At 40.0% G+C, this 14711-nt stretch overlaps 1 protein-coding gene across 10 annotated transcripts in view; it reads right to left on the bottom strand.

Annotated features, from left to right (window-relative positions):
- Atg10 (autophagy related 10) overlaps window positions 1-13015 on the bottom strand; it is a 302604-nt gene extending 289589 nt beyond the window's left edge. For 2 of the 10 annotated variants that reach the window (XM_048800230.1, XM_048800228.1), the window contains exon 1: window positions 11740-11984. The gene's annotated coding sequence lies outside the window, so the exon portion shown is untranslated. Of the gene's footprint in view, window positions 1-4566; window positions 4640-11739; window positions 11985-12770 lie in introns of those variants that run through there. The other 8 variants (XM_048800222.1, XM_048800223.1, XM_048800224.1 and 5 more) reach the window with 7 other exon arrangements.
- Window positions 13016-14711: the final 1696 nt, after the last annotated feature.

The following is a 14711-nucleotide window of genomic DNA, read 5'->3' as shown; positions in this document are numbered from 1 at the left end:
TATATATATATCTCCTCTATCTTCACTTGTTTTTGGTACTGGGGAATTGAACCCAGAGGCACTTTACCACTGACCACATCCCCAGCCCTTTTTATTTTGAGTCAGGGTTTCACTAAGTTGTTTAGAGCCTTGCTTAGTTACTAACACTGGCCTAGAACTTGTGATTCTCCTGATTCAGCTTCTGGAGTTGCTGGGATTATAGGATGCATCACCCAGGCATGGCTTCAATTGTCCTTAATTGACTTAAAAATCAATAATTTGGGGAGATCACACAGCTGGGCAATATATTATTACTCCATCACTAGTTTTGCTGTAGATTACGCCCAACCATTGACTAGGTTTTTCTTTGGGGACCTGAAGTCAGTGCTGAAAACACTAACTCTTCATTTAGGCCTACAGATATCTGATGGGGGACTGGAAAGGAATGAAAAGGCTTGGCATCCCTGTCTTCATATTGGGTCTGTCTCCTTTGTTGCCTTAATCTTTGGGTCAGATTCTACTCAGCTCTGCATGTAGACATGTTAATCATCTGAGAAATGTTTGTCCTAAACAGTAGTACAGGGCTATCTTGACCTAGACTTGTGTAGTCTCCCTCCCCCACGCCACTCTTCCTCGAAGGCACCTACCAGCCACCATAACTGGAAACACCAGACTATAAAAGGAATGACAAAAGGTGGCACTCAAGTTCCTGGAAGATTGCCATCGATTCCCAGAAAAGACATGAATATTCCTCCCCTTTATTAGCTTATCCCTCCCCCTCATTATTCCTATCCAGTATCTGTAGCCTTTCCGCCCACTGAAATTGAGAAGCTGATTTGTAAGCAAAGCTCCCTCTTCTCCATTCTTCAGCCACTGAATAAATCCTTTTTCCCTAACACTCCTCTCTGACATTGGTTTCTCAGTGAGATGAGACTCTAAACCTGGGTTTCATAACTTTTTTTTTCTTTTTGGTACCAGGGATTTTACCCTGGGGTTCCTTACCACTCAACTTTATCCCCAGTCTTTTTTATTTTTTTATTTTTTTTATTTTGAGACAAGTTACCAAGAGTGGCCTCAAACTTACTATTCTCCTGTTGGCAGCAGGTCCACCCTGGCCCCTGGAGCCCTACCTCCACTAGTTTGTTCTGCATGCCAGTGTGGCCAACTCACAAGGCCATGGCGAACTTGCGGTTTTTGTGTTCCTGCTTGTCCGTCTGAGACATATGTATCCCACGGGAATGCCTTGACCTTTTCTGGTCTGATGGACTTATTGTTAAGGGAGGTTTCGGTACCTGACAATAATAGATGTTGAAACTAAATTTCTCCCCCCTCCCTCCTGCTTTTGGGTAGTTTTCCACTTCTGCTGCTTGGGGTATAAAAAAGGTGTGTTAGCAATAAAGAGTATTGACTCCTGGATGAAGAACCTTGGTGTCCTGTGTGTCTTTTAACCTCGCCGTCCCTCGCCGGACTCGGCTCCCTTGGCCGGACGCGGCATTCTCCTGCCTCAGGTTTCCAAGTCTCTACGATTACAGGTGTGTACCACTGTGCCTAGCATCAGTATCATTTTGATAATATACTCATTACTGCTGACAAGCTTTGGTATGTGAGGGAGAAGGAAGAGAAAAGATTAAAAAATGGTTCCAAGTTTCCTGCTGTATGTGGTGGTGTACTGACTACAACAGAAATCCCTAGAGGAAGAACAAGTTTTAGAGAGGTAGGATTCGTTTAGCCAAAAATGAATTGGAGTTTGAAATGTCTGTGGGATGTGCAAGTAAAGGAGTCTAGCAGGCATTCTGAGATAAGCCTTGAACTCAGAAGAAAAGAAAAATCTAGGCTGGAAATAGTGACTCTATATCAGCATCACATAGATGGCAAAAGAACCTATTCCATCCCTCAGAGCTAGGATGCAGAGCTAAATTGGAAACTGGGTGTGGTGGTGCAAGCCTGTAATCCCAGTGACTTGGAAGGCTGAAGCAGGAGGATCAAAAGTTTAAAACCAGCATGGGCAACATAGTGAGACCATGTCACAAAAAAACAAAAAAGGGCTGGGGGTGTAGTTCAGTACCCCAATACTGAAAATAAAATAGAAGACTGACATGGAAAGTCAGAATAGTTCATCCAACTGTATGATGATTATCCTGAGATCTATTAACAGGTACTAAATCAAAGAAAATTTGACTTTTGTATTTTATTTATTTATTTATTTGGTACCTGGATTGAACCCAGAGGCATTTAACCACTGAGCCAGGTCCCTAGCCCTTTTTATTTTCTATACTGAGACAGGATCTCACTAAGTTTCTTAGGGCCTCACTAAATTCTGAGGCTGATCTCAAACTTTCTATCCTCCTGCCAGAGCCTCCCAAGTCACTAGGATTATAGACATGCACCACCATGCCTGACTGTAAGCAAGCACTTTTTTATTTTTTATTTTTTTTAGTTGTTGATGAACCTTTATTTAATGAACTTATCAATATGCAGTACTGAGAATCGAACCCAGTGCCTCAAACATGCCAGGCAAGTGCTCTACCACTGAGCCATAACCCCAGCCCCCTAAGCAAGCTCTTAATAACAAAAGAGAACAAGTAAACACACTTATTTCTTAAGCCCTCCAGTTACTTAGGATTTACTGAAATATTGAAAATGTTAGTTGAAACATAAAATTTCACTCAATAGCCACAGTTTATCTAATTAACAGCACTGTGCTACAAGCAAGATGACTCAATATCAAAACACTAATTAATATTTAGTTGAAGACTTTTTAAATCATCTACAGACTAGGCTTTGCTGAAGGATGTTATATATAGTAATACAAACATTGCTTGATTACAAAATCAGAAACTATAATATATATTAAAAAGATATCTATCTCAACTTGAATCACCATAATGTACAATAATGAAATACCATTGAATAATTGTTTCTTTGATTAAGAATATTTCAAGTCATTAAAGATGAAAATATAATTCAATCAACACTTTCATACATACTTTTCAAATTGTTTTACTCTTTGATCCTCTATCAAACTCACTGACTATTTAAAGCAGAAATTATAATCTTAGAGCTTCCTATTATGAGATAGCTAAAAATTGAGCAAAAAATAGGAATAACTATAACTGCAGTTTATTAAGCAAGAATAATCCTTACTTAGCAAATGAAAAACCCAAGACATGTGAAGTGCCCTGTGTTTCCAGATTTAAGCAATCTTAAACTAAATTCAGAACAGTTAACAACAGAACACATGTGAACTGCCGGTAAAAAGACAAATTTCAATACTGATCTCATCTTAAACAATAAACCTCTCATTTCTAATTTTAAGTAAGACTTAGAAAATGATTCAGAGCTCCTGTCATAAAGTACAAATTGTTAATACATCTATTTTGCTTGATTCTTACTCTAAATGAAAAGATTTGGTTTTGGGGGTTTGTTTTCAAAATATTTTTTCAACTGCTTCAATAGATTTTAAAGATTGGGGAGAAATGACTTTTCCCTACTAGGTAAGACTAGTCTTTCCAAACTATAGGTTAACCCTCAGACAAGACAATATGAAGAAACTTACTCTGGTGCTATCCAAAAATGTCTTTTCAGAAAAGCAGACCCAGTGAATTCTAACTTTATTTATAATCATTGTTCAAATTATTCTTTTCAATTAAAAACTTTTTTTCACTACCACACTCTCCATATATTGTTTGTGATATTTTTTTATATTAGGGATTGAACCCCCATGGGACACTTATCCACTAAGATACATCCCCAACATACCAAGCCCCATTTTATTTTGGGGCAGGGTCTTGCTAAATTGCTTAGGTTGATCTTAAACTTGGTATCCTCCTGCCTCAGCCTTCCATGTGCCACCATGCCTGGCTTATATGTGATTTTTAATCTAATGGGAGGGGGGTTGTTTTGTTTTTGTAGCATTCGGGATTAAGACCAGGGCCACTTTACCACTGAGCTACATATCCAGTCTTTTATTATTGTTTTCTTTATTTTTAATTTTGAGACAGGATCTGAGGCTGATGTAGAATATCCAATCCTCCTGCCTTAGCCTCCAGAGTTTGTTAGAATTACAGGCATGAACCACCACACTGGCTAATTTTTTTGCTTTTTTTTTTTTGTTGTTGTTGTTGTTTTGTGTTGTTGTTGTTGTTGTTTTTGTCAAAAAAAATCTATCTTTTCTCAGCTTTTTTTTTTTTTTTTTTTGGTGGCACCAGGCACTGAATCCTGGGCTTCATACACTTACTTAAGTAAGCACTATACCACTGAGCCATATTCCCAATCCAAGACATTTCTTTTGATGAATCTATAAATCAGTGTGTATCAGAATCAAAATTGAGACCAAATCACTGTAATAAATATAACTAAATTTCTCAGAATTTAAGATCATTTACAAAACTGTGAATATCACAGAACATGCTATGTATTTTAAATATTTAAGATCATTTTTGACTAATAAAGTTAGGCAACTTCCTCTACTTGTCCTTCCTAACAAGAATTTTACTTTACTATAAATATAGGAATGGATTATTTTGATCAATTCATTACCTTAATGACAATTTGGCTTGAATTCACTTAGATTGGTTAACCACTTACCTAGCAAGTTCCTTGTGCAGAAGTCTTCCAGTTTTAGAGAGCAAGGAGACTCCCAGGGTACAATTTAAATGTGGAATCCTAGGCCCTAGCCAAAAAGATTACCTGATTCTGCAGGCCCCAAAATATGCATTTTTAATCAGTATCAGAGAAAACCTGAGGGATACTCATGCTAGAAAACTGAGACCAAGCCACATCTATAATCCCAGCAATCTGGGAGGCTGAAGCAGGAGAATCACAAGTTCAAAGCCAGCTTCAGCAATTTACCAATGCCCTAAGCAACAAAGTGAGGCCCTGTCTTAAAATTTTAAAAAATAAAATGAAAAATATGGGATTTAGCTTGGTAGTAAAGTGCCTCTGGGTTCAATGGAAACAGAGAAAGACCAAATCAATGAACCATTTTGATAGAGTTAATGAAAAACCTGAATTTTAAGGTATTTGGAAGCCTAGGTGGGGCATGGAAGGCACAGACCTGGGCAATCCAATAAAGAGCTCAGGGAAGCATCCAAAAAGGGGCATTCTATTCAGTTTTGTTTTTGTTTGTTTTTTTTTTTTTATCATAAGGATAAAACTCAGGGAGTGGAGGGTTTAACACCAAACTACATCCCCATTTTTATTTTTTATTTTGAGACAGGGTCTCAGTTTCTCAGGGCCTCCCTAAATTATGAAGGCTGGCCTCAAACTTGCAATCTTCCTGCCTCATCCTCCAAGTCACTGAGATTATAGGTATGCACCACCACACCCAGCACACCCAGTCCAGTCAGTCTAGACAGCAGGGTTCAGTTCTCTCTCTCTTCCATAACATATATCCCAAATCAAAGTTAAACAGGAGGCAATATTGTACCTGGATTGGAAGTGAAGAATCTCTATTGGTTGCTGATGTTTGCTCTGACTTACATAGCAGGACATCCCATTAGGAAGAAGATAAGAAGACATTTCACTTCACCATTCTGTATTCCCTTCAGAGAAATACTTTGAGCTGCACTTTCTCTATTGGTTTCCAACACCCATTGGTGATCCTCTTTGTGTGTGTGTGTGTGTGTGTGTGTGTGTCATATATATATAGTAGTATTTGGACACAATATCTTTATTTTTATGTGATGCTGAGGATCGAACTCAATGCCTCACACGTGCAAAGTGGGCGCTCTACCACGGAGCTACAGCCCCAGCCCCAGTAATCCTCCTTTAAAGCAGTTCTCTCTCAATAATGTAACATGCATGGCTATAAATAAAAAGTAAAGCCATGTGGTAAACTGAATGCTGTGATACCAAGTCAGTAGTAAGCAAAGTACAATGGCACATGCCCATTACCCCAACCACTCAGGAGGCTGAGGCAAGGAGGATCACAAGTGCGAGGCCAGTCTGGGCAAATTAGCAAGACCCAGTCTCTAAATTAAAAGTAAAAAGGACTGAAAATTATGAAACCAGCCCAGGTGTCCATCAATAATGGATAAAGGAAAAAAATGTGGTTTTCAGAAAAAATAAAAAGACAATTTATTGCTTTGCTAGCAAAGGAGAAACACAGAGTACTCCTGTCCCAAAGGCTGTGATTCTGCCCATCAGCAGGAACAGGGGCTTTTATAGAAGTGATTCAGAGAAAATGAGATTTGGGAGACGAGAGCAGGAAGGAGAAAATCAGGGAAAAGAAGATGAGGGAGGAGAAGGTTAGGGAAAAGAAGATCAAGGAGGAGAAGATCAGGGAGAAGGAGATTGGGAAAAAGAAAAAAAAGGTAAGTTTCAAAGCCATAAGGGATATGGTCAAAGCATCAAGTAAACTCCTGTTACAATTGATTTAGCAAGGCCCTAAGCAACTTAGTGACACCCTGTCTCAAAATGTTTTTAAAAGGGCTGGGGATGTGACTCAGTGGTTAAGTGCTCCAGATGCAATCCCCAGTACCAAATAAATAAATAAATTATCAATTGGAAAGGAAAGTTTCTTCTGAGTACAGGAAAAAAAAAAAAAATCTACCCTTTATAAATTTGGTCATAGACATCCTCCTGCTCTCCAACCTAACATCTAGAGGAAGAATCTAAATGTAGTAAGGGAGCTGAAGGGGCACTTGCTCACTCTGACCATCAACCCCTCTCCAGAGGAGTCCCTTGTCAAGGTGAGTGAACCAAAACTATCAATATCAACATGGAATCAAGAGGAAGCACTTACGTATGAAAACAGGGACACTTTCATAAAGTATAAGAGAAAAGGCTTGTTTCTGTAATGGGCTTAAACTGAGTATCAGGGGAAATTTTAGGAATTATCTATAAAAGAACCTAACCCTGTGACCCATATCTATAATCCCAGCTACTCAAGAAGGTAAGGCAGGAGGATAGAAAGTTCAAGGCAAGTTGGGGCAATTTAGGGAGACCCAGCCTCTAAATAAAATTAAAGGACTGGAGATGTAGCTCAGTGGTAGAGCACTCTGGGTTCACTTCCCAGTACTCGGGGTGGAGGGAGCCTTGAAAAAAGAATTATCTAAAATAGAAAACAAGGAAACAGATAAGGCAGCTGAGGATATAGCTCTGTGTTAGAGTGCCTCTGGGTTAAATTCCCATTACCTCAGAAAGAAAGACAGGAGGGAAGAAGTGAGGGAAAGAAAGAGAGAATGAAAGAGGAGTCACAGTTTACTATTACCTTTTAGCGCTCAGGGAGCTGGTATAATAAACATCCTACAAAGTGTAGGGCAGTCCCACACAATGAAGAACTGTCCATAAAAATGCCACTACAACAGGGCACAGTGGCTCACACCTATAATCCCACCAATTTGAGAGGCTGAGGAAAAAGGATTACAAATTCAAGGCCAGTCTCAGCAATTTAGTGGCAAACTCAATAATTTAGCCAGAATCTGTCTCAAAATTTTAAAATTTAAAAATGGACTGAGGATATAGCTCAGTGGTAAAGTGTCCCTGCATCCAATTCCCAGTCCAAACAAACCAACCAACCAAAAACAAAAACAAAAAAACACTTTTGGTCCTTTGATAAACACTGGAAAGTTGGTTATGGCTTAACAAGTACAAGTTTGGAGAACTTAACTCTAGGGCTTCTCAAGAGTATCCTTTAACTTTTTTTTTTAAATTACAAATTGCATTTCACTCAGCAAATATTTACTTCCAAGCATAAGAAGATAAACTGAGGCACATTAAAATTTTAAAGAATTTATTTGGGTAGACAGCAGTTCATAAATTAGGCAGCTCCAGAATGCAAGTAGTTTGGGGCTCCATCAAACAAACACAGGGAAAGGTTTTTATGAAGTAAATACAGAGCAAGGCAATATTTGACTGGCTAAAATGGAACAGTAGCCTTATTTATTTTATTCCAGTTGAAAGCCTTTAGAAGTTAGTTGGTGGTTTAAGTTTATGTTTTCATTTTACTCAAATATGACAATTTACAGAGTTCAATGAGGTTTGTATAAGTGGAAATTCATAGTACTAGAGCCTTCTCAGACAATGGATTCACAATGATTTTCACACAGAAAATGCTTTTTGTAGAGCAAGTAGCATTTCCTTCTTTAATTTCACAACCATGAAAATCATATTGGCTGTGGCCTACCTTTAAAAACTATACCAAGAAAAAAAAAAGTTAGCTTTTCACAAAAAATATTTCAATGTCATTTATCCTAATCTCACCTTTCTATTCCAAACTTCATATTTTCATGACCCTGTTATCTTTCTTTTCTTCCTGTGGTACTAGGAATTGAACCCTGAGGTGCTCTACCATTGAGGTACATCTCCAGGCCCACTTTTTAAAAAGTTTTCATTTCGAGACAGAGTTTCTATAAATTGCCAAGGCTGGCCATGAACTTGTGATCTTCCTACCCCAGCCTCTAGAGTAGCTGGGGTTACATGCAAGCACCATGGCATACAGTTTATTCTGCATGCTATTACATATGTTTATAAGCTACCTCAAATACTTTTGGAATAAAATAGGATATAAACTTAAAACTATAATCAACAGAGAAAAATGGATAATAGGAATAGTCAGGATAATAGTAGCACAGTCAGCTTAGGAGGCTGAGTCAAGAGAATTTCAAGTTCAAGTTCAGCCCAGGCAATCTAGCGAGACCCTGTCTGGAAAAAAACAAAACAAGGTGAAGATGTAGCTTAGCAGTAAAGAGCCCATGGATTCATTCTCTAGTACTGCAAAAACTAGTACATGCTTTTTACCTTCAACAGTTTGTAATCAAATTTTTTTAAAAAAGCTTCAAGCTGAAGAACATTAGAGAATAAGACAGTAAAAAGTGATGACAAATTATATAATCATCATATAAAGACTGTGTATGGATTAAAACAATAATTTAAAATAGCATATATTAAGCCTTTATCAAGAACTGTGGTAACTCCAATCCTCATAGCACTTAGGTAAATTGTTATGTTTTGCTCTGTTTGAGGGGAAAGGGGGGTATCAGAAATTGAAACCAGGAGCACTCACCCCTGAGCCACATCCCCAGTTCTTTTTTAATTTGTTTGTTTGTTTGTTTTTGACAGGGTTTTGCTAAATTCCTGATGAACTTGATAAGTTGCTGAGGCTGGCCTCAAACTTTCAATTCTCCTGCCTCCTTAGCCACAGGTATTGCAGGCATGTGCCACTGCACCTGGCCTAATATTTTTGTTTTCTTATTTGTACTACTGGGGTCAAACCCAGGACCTCTTATATGTCTGGGAAGCACTTTAACAGTGAGCCACACTCCCAGCCCCAAGATAATAGCTATTAAGGGTGGCCTAGGGTAGTATGTACCCAGAATCATGCCCTAGAAGACTTAGATTTCAGCTAATCCCTGACTTATAAGAGGCAATCAAAGGAAAGCAGTAAGGTAGAAATAGGAGTGGGGGTGGCAGTGAACATAGGAACAGGTTAAAATGACATTAAGTAAGCAAGTAAAGAGACTAACTAGAGAGAAGATTGAGGATTACAGGAAAATCTGGGAGGCAGGGAACAAGCAGTTTATAAATGGCCTTAAAACTCAAAAGAGATTCCATTTAAAACAGTGAACAATAAGAAACCATTGTAGGTTATTGAGCTCAGAAAGGATATTAAAAAGGTTTTCTTGGAAAGATATTACATGACAGTGATATAAAATAATCCTAACTTCAAAGCTAAATTCATATTAGTAATTACTCTTCTTGGATCCTATAACTAATGCAATCAGACACTTCAAGGCCTGGGATGCCAGGAACATTAGAGAAGCCTCTGCTGCTGCCTATTTCTAGCAACTTCTCTGCAAGCAGGATACCTTCAGGTAGTTTGTTTTCCATTCCCCTACTTTCCAGTTGTTTTATACCCAGCCTGCTTGACCCCTAATACATTTGTTTTCAACAGATGATCTCTATATCTCTTCTTATATGGTTCCTGATTATATTTATGATTCAAATACAACCACTAAGGTCCTAAACATATCTGGAGGCTTCAAAGATATTGATAATAAAAGCAACCCTAATCCAAAGCAATCTACTTATATAAGTTTCATCCTACTTGTTTTTCCTAAAATGGTGCTTTCTCAGAAACTTACTAAGCATTAGGAACTGCTATCAAGATACAATTTCACAAAACATTATGCCTAGCTACGTGAGGTGGTCCATGCCTGTAATCCTAGCAAACCAGGAGACTGAGGCAGGAAGATCTCAAGTTGCACAGCCTGGGCAGTTTAGTGAGACACTGTCTCAAAATAAAAATAAAAAATAAAATATAAAACATCTGGGGGTGTAGCTCAGTGGTAGAGCACCCTTGGGTTAAATCCGAGCGCCCCCCCCCCCAATACACACACACACAATGGTGTGTGTGTCCTCCCGCGCCTAATTCAATTGTCCCATCATCCAGCAAGATCTGTTAAGATTATGGTAAATAAAACATAAGATGGTAGTTGGAAAGCTGGGGACAGGGAAATAATCTTGTAACATTTCCATATCCAAATGAATCCAGTTCAGAACTATTTCTACTAGTTTCCTCAATTAAAATACAAATTAACAATTTTAAACTGTGTACTTTGCAGACTTTAAATTTCTCAGTACTCAAGTTTCAATTTGGAAGCAAGGAGGGAGTGATTCTTCTACCTAGAACTCCATGATAGATTTGAGTAGTGCATAGGGCCTATGTTCTCCAGCCCTGAATAGCATAAATTTAAACCTTTGCCACTAAAAACTGGAGGCTGTTGTCAAACTATAATAGTTATAAACATGACTCAGACCAAGTGTGTCTTTAGCAAAGATATGCTGAACTGATAATGAAGGAGCAAGCTAAATGGTAAATTGAAGAAAATGATGGAGCCTGTGGTCCCAATTACTCCGGATCACTTGAGTCCAGGAATTGGGGCAACATAGCAAGACCTGGGCTCAAAAAAAAAAAAAAAAACCAAACAAAACAAAAAAAGCTTAAGATTGCTATCCTAAAAAACCACAACCTTTCAGGAGTTATATTCTCCCAGTCAGAAATAATTTGTATCTCAATTAGTCAACAAGATGTAATTATAGAAGTCTAAACCCCGAAACCTTAACCAATGCAATGTTATGTGGCCCTTATGAACAAAGCTCCCTTTTGGTTTTGAAAGGACATGTAGCCATCCTTCGACTTTATTTTCAAAATTTTCATAGTGAGAGTGTGTGTGTGTGTGTGTGTGTGTGCATATACTTTTTTAAACCACAACTAAAAATGTTTCTACAAGTCGGTTAACTATTCCTCATCACCTTATCCCACCTTTTGTTTTTATAAATTCTAGGAAGGGTGGTGCTAGCTATAAATATCAGAGTATTCCTCCTGCACTTAATGAATCTGAAACCCCTTCAAGTGGGACTCTCCAGTAATTTAATATCCTTTGTTTCAATGTTACACGCACAAAGACTGGCTATCTGTAAGACTTTTAAGACTGTTGACTACCCAAGGGTGAGGCCGCGGAGTGCCCCCCCACCCCCCACCCCGGAGTGCTGAAGACACTGATTGCAAGACTGGGGCCCAAGGGGCGCTGGGTCGCGCGCCCTGGTCACTCTCCCAAGCAGCAGCTCCAGCGCGGCAGCCCGCGCGGGCCCGTGGTTCTGGGGCGAGGGCCCCGCTTCCCCGGCCTTTTGTTCCGGACTCGGCTGCTTCCCGCCCACCCACTCCCGCCCTTCCTCTCGGTCCTAGGAGTGGGGTGAGGACGGTGCGGGAAGCAGAGCTGGGAGAAGGATGGCGGCGTTGGCTGTGGGAATACTCACCCCGCTCCGCTCGGCCCCCGACCCCGCAGCCCAGCCAGGCGGGCGGGGCGACGGGGCTGGGGAGGGGAGGCGGGGACCGGCACCTAGCGCCCCGTGAGGACACCGCCGCGCGTGCGGCCCCAGGGAGGAGGGACATAGGACGGTGGGTCCAAAGGGGCCGTGAGGGCGGCGGCGACCCGAGCGAAACCCCACTCGGCGAGGGAGGCCCACCAGAAGGGCGCGTCCCCTCCCGCAGCAGCCACCAACAACAACAAGCGAGTCCAAGCATGCGTACTGGGTTTTCCCGCGCGCCTAGGGAAGCGCCCCGCGCAGGCCCGTGACGTCGTCGGCCGCGCGCTCAGGGCTGATCAGGCCGGGGCTTGGACGCGGTGTGCTGGGGCTAGACCCCTTTGCTGCAGACGTAGACTGGAACCAAGGCCCCGCCCCTCACTTCGTTCGCTTACCCCCTGGCTCCCCAGCCCGGCTAACCTGAGTTTGACTGAGCCCTTGGTGGAGGACAAAGGCGGCTCATTGCGGAGGAGGAGCTGAGGGCAGGGGGAAACTTGGGGGAAGGGGTACTAGCGGTTTCAAGGGTCCCTGCACGCTGTCCTCCAAGACATTTTCTAATATCGGGAATATAAAAGAATGATCAATGAAGAACAAGAGTAGAGCAACAGCAAGAATGTAGTGCCACTAGCATTCCCCTGAGAGGCTAGGAAGCCATGCCAGCGAACATTGCAAAAAGTAACCAGGAACACCACCATTAAACGCATACACGTGTCCACCACTTGCTTAAGAATGGGGGAGAAGTTAGGAATTCGAGTATCGACAGTAGTACCATCTGTGGCACATATCTCAGGGGGAAAAAAAAAAGAGTGTGTGTGCGTACACGTTGGAGGAAAATAGTAGGAATAGGGAAAAGACTACAGAATGACTAGGAATTATAGGGGTGAGATAATAAACATCTCAGGGAAAACACATCTGCTCCTGTAAAACAATAGAATTGTAAAACAAAGGTGTAAACGCAGGTAAAGAAGTAATGAAAAACCTACCTTCAAACTTTCAGGGAATGGAGCCTGTGAGGTGGGGAAGGCCTGTAAACCCAGCTATTTGGGAGGCTCAGACAGGAGGATGTCTAGTTCAAGGCCAGCCTGGGCAACTTAGACTGTGTCTCAGAATTAAAAGGCGCTGGAGTTGTAGCTCAGTGGTGATCCTCCTGACTTCAACCCTCAGCACCAGGGTGAGGGGTGGGGAGTGGGGTAATTTCAGGGCATGGTTTTGATCTGGTAGACAGTCATATAAGAGATCCCCATTGGAGTAAACTAGGTAATAAGTACCCAGTACTGTTAATCCATAACCATTTCAAAATAAAAGCTTGTTTTTTAAAAGAACCATACTGATCAGTGGTAACCAGGAAGAAATTAACTGAAAATTGGCTTAAGGGAATTTGAAGGGATGATGGATCGGTTCTATATCTTGTTTGTACTGAGGATTAAATCACTGCTTTCTTGGTCAAACCCCACAAAAAGTATGATTTTTGCATGTAAGGTTTTAAAATTAATCTTTTAAAAAATATTGCTAGCAGAAAATAAACTTCAGCTAACATTTTAGCAACTACAAAATGATTGGTAAGTGCTAATTTAAATTATACATTTGATCTTTTTAAGTACAAGACAGTGAATTTTTTGTTTATTTTGCAGTAGGATTCAACCCAGGGGTGTATGTTTATTTTGAGACAGGGTCTCACTAAATTGCCCAGGCTGGCCTTGAACTGCCATTCTCCAGACTCAACTTCCAGAGTTGTCCAGATTACAAGCACGCCAGTTTACAGGAGTATGTAAAAATAATAATTCATAATATCCTCTAGATAGTGTGATCCTACACTGGGATATAAGTTTAAAATTACATGGTCAGTGTCTTATTTTTCTCAGTCTCATCAGTCTCTCTCATTTATACTTTCTGTTCATATCTCATAGGCTACACAGAGATATAAAAAAGGTAGGAGGGGCTGGGGCTGTAGCTCAGTGGTAAAGTGCTTGCCTTGCATATGTAAGGCACTGGGTTTGATTCTCAGCACCACATAAAAATAAATAAAGATACTGTGTATTAATCTACAAATATATATATATAAAGGTAGGAAATGTAGCCATTTGCTCAGGTAAACCTTGACAGGGGGAGATTGTTTTATTTCTAAAAGAAAGGAGAATGGATACTGAGGGGGAAAATGCTATCTGGACTGCTGCTTGTAGTAGCAGATCTCTTCTACCACCTTCCAGGAGATCCTCAGGGAAATGTAAATTACATAAGAGTTATAGGAGGTAATCTGTTTGGATGGCAGAGATAAGAAACTTGCCTTCAAACTGTGTATGCATAATACTTACCCAAATATATGAGAGAAAAAAAGCAATAGTTGGCAAACCTATGGAGACAGTAAAAAGATCAGTGGTTACCAGCCAGAGTTTGCCAGGAAGGAAGCAAAGAGGGGAGAGATGAACATGTGGAACATAGGACATTTATTAGGGCAGTGAAACTACAATGTGTGATAATGTAATGGTAAATATATGACATTTTGCATCTATCAAAATCCATAGAACTGTCCAACACAAAGAATGAACCTTAATATAAATTATGCACTTTTGTTAATAATAATGTGTCAATATTGGCTCATCAATTCTAACAAAATGTACCAATATATTAATAAAAGGGAAAACTATGAGTGCAGTAGACAGGAATTCTCAATGCAATCTGCTGAATTTTCTGTAAGCCAATTTTTTCCTAAAACAAAAAAAAATTAAAACTCTATTAATTTAAGAAAATGATACTGCCAAAAAGAAAATATATACATATATCCACATCAAAGAAAGAAAGAATTGGAGAATTAAAAACAACCACAGAAAGATGATTCAGTCTTTCTATCACACTACTTCTACCCATGAACTTTACTACACATGAAGTATAAATATATTTGGGGAGTTTGCATTATTTTTATATTT

The sequence above is a fragment of the Marmota marmota genome, unplaced genomic scaffold (assembly GCF_001458135.2).
Source record: "Marmota marmota marmota unplaced genomic scaffold, marMar, whole genome shotgun sequence".
In the NCBI taxonomy this organism is placed as follows: domain Eukaryota; kingdom Metazoa; phylum Chordata; class Mammalia; order Rodentia; family Sciuridae; genus Marmota; species Marmota marmota.
The sequence above is the reverse complement of the archived record's forward strand: the minus strand, read 5'-3'. Positions and strand labels throughout refer to the sequence as shown.